This window comes from Mastomys coucha, chromosome X (assembly GCF_008632895.1).
Source record: "Mastomys coucha isolate ucsf_1 chromosome X, UCSF_Mcou_1, whole genome shotgun sequence".
NCBI lineage: Eukaryota > Metazoa > Chordata > Mammalia > Rodentia > Muridae > Mastomys > Mastomys coucha.
The window spans coordinates 12,383,352-12,385,776 of NC_045030.1; the positions used below are offsets into that span (position 1 = coordinate 12,383,352).

Genomic DNA, 2,425 nt, shown 5'->3' on the forward strand with positions numbered 1-2,425 from the left:
ACTCTTTCTGTATAACTCTTACTTCGACATCTATTATTTCACTAGATTTTCAACAGGATTCTCTGACTCTTCTACTTTGTATTTTTTAAAAGTCGCCACCTTTTACATGCGTTTACAGTCAATAAACCAATTTGGTTTGATTTGTATATGTTATAGAATAAAATAATTTGGTAATTTGAGCACAAAGAAAAATGATTATATTTTACTTATTTTTTTCAGAAGAAACTACTTTTATTCAAAGATTTTATACTAGATATATTGAACTTGAGTTGAAAGAAGTGAGTCCAGTCTCAAAATAAAGGGACATAATCCAAAAGAAGCAGAGCAGCTGAGGAAGCTGTTTATTGGTGGTCTGAGCTTTGAAACCACAGATGATAACTTAAGAGAACATTTTGAGAAATGGGGCACACTAACAGACTGTGTGGTAATGAGAGATCCCCAAACAAAAAGTTCCAGAGGCTTTGGTTTTGTGACCTACTCTTGTGTTGAAGAGGTGGATACTGCAGTGTGTGCTCGGACGCACAAGGTTGATGGGCATGTGGTGGAACCAAAGGGAGCTGTTTCTAGAGAGGATTCTGTAAAGCTTGGTGCTCATTTAACAGTGAAGAAATTTTTTGTTGGTAGTATTAAAGAAGATATGAAAGAATATAATCTGAGAGATTACTTTGAAAAGTATGGCAAGATTGAAACCATAGAAGTTATGGTTTCAAAACAGGCAGAGGGAAAAAGAGGATTGTTTTTCTAATATTTGATGACCATGACCCAGTTGATAAAATTGTTCAAAAATACCACACTATTAATGAGCATAATTGTGAAGTGAAAGGGGCCCTTTCTAAACAAGAGATACAGTCTGCTAGATCACAGAGAAGTCGTAGAGGTGGATCTGGCAACTCTATGGTTTGTGGAGTAAATTTTAGAGGTGGTGGAGGAAACTTTGGTGGAGGAGGAGGCTATGGTGGTGGAGGTGGTGGCAGCAGAAGTAGTTATGGAGGTGGTAATGGTGGACATAATGGTTTTGAGGGTGATGTTGGCAACTATGGTGGTGGTCCTGGTTATAGTAGTAGAGGAGGTTATGGAGGTGGTGGACTGGGATATGGAAACCAGGGTGGAGGATATGGTGGTAGAGAAGAAGGATATGATGGCTACAATGAAGGAGGAAATTTTGGTGGAGGTACTATGGTGATAGCAGGAACTATAATGGCTTTGGAAATTATAGTGGACAGCAACAATCAAATTATGAACACATGAAGTGGACAGTTTTGGTGGAAGAAACTCAGGCAGTCCCTATGGTGGTGGCTATGGGTCTGGAGGTAGAAATGGTAAATATAGTAGCAGATGGTTTTAAAATAAAACAGAAACAGGCTACAGTTCTTAGCAGGAGACAGAGTAAGGAGTTATCAGGAAAGCTGCAGGTTACTTTGAGATAGTCATCCCAAATGCATTAGAGGAACTGTAAAAATCTGCCACAGAAGGAACAATGATCCATAGTCAGAAAAGTTACTGCAGCTTAAATAAGAAACTCTTGTTCAGGACTGTCATAGCCACACTTTGCAAAAAAATGCAGCTATTGATTAGTGCAATGTATTGTCAATTAGATGTACATTCTTGAGGTCTTTTATCTGTCGAAGCCTTTTCTTTTTCTTTTTCTTTTTCTTTTTCTTTTTCTTTTTCTTTTTCTTTTCATTACATCAGGTATGTTGCCCTGTAAATTGTGGTAGTGGTGCCAGGAATAAAACATTAAGAATCTTTTAACTTTTCAAAAAAAAAGATTTTATATTAATTAAGTTCTGTGTAATGATTAAGGCTTTCTAGGAGTTATACTATTAAATATTAGTTGTTCTGTCTAAGACATACATTGTTTTTCTTTTTTTAGAAAAATAATTTTTATTTGATATATATTTTAAGTGCTTTAATTGGAATAGACTTACATCAATTCTCCCCTCTAGTTCTTCTTTCTAGCCTGTTCCAGGTACCCTACCTCAAATCACTCATGAGCCCAGCTCTTGAGAAGTTGATAGTCACTCATAGACCAGAACCTAGAATATTCATTAGAGAGGCTTCACCTAGCAACTGATGTAAACAGGTGCAGAGAGACCTATAGCCAAACATTAGGCAGAGCTCAGGGAATCATTAGGTGGAAGTGGGAGAGGAAGGATTTTAGGAGCCAGAGGGGTCAAGGTCACCATGAGAAAATCCACAGAATTAATTAACCATGACGCATAGTGGCTCACAGAGACTGAACTGACAACCAGGGAGCCCACAAGGGTCTGACCTAGGTTCTCTACATATATGTTATAATTGTTCAACTTGATGTTATTTTGGGACTCCTAACAATAGATCAGGGGCTCTGTGACTCTTTTACCTGTTTTGGGACTTATTTCATCCTACTGGGTTTCCTTATCCAGCCTTGAGAATATGTGCCTAG

The 2,425-nt window shown here is 37.7% G+C and overlaps 1 pseudogene; it reads left to right on the top strand.

Moving 5' to 3' along the window:
• Nucleotides 1-301: 301 nt before the first annotated feature.
• On the top strand, nucleotides 302-1,345 carry LOC116091874 (annotated as a pseudogene).
• The last annotated feature ends 1,080 nt before the right edge of the window (nucleotides 1,346-2,425 follow it).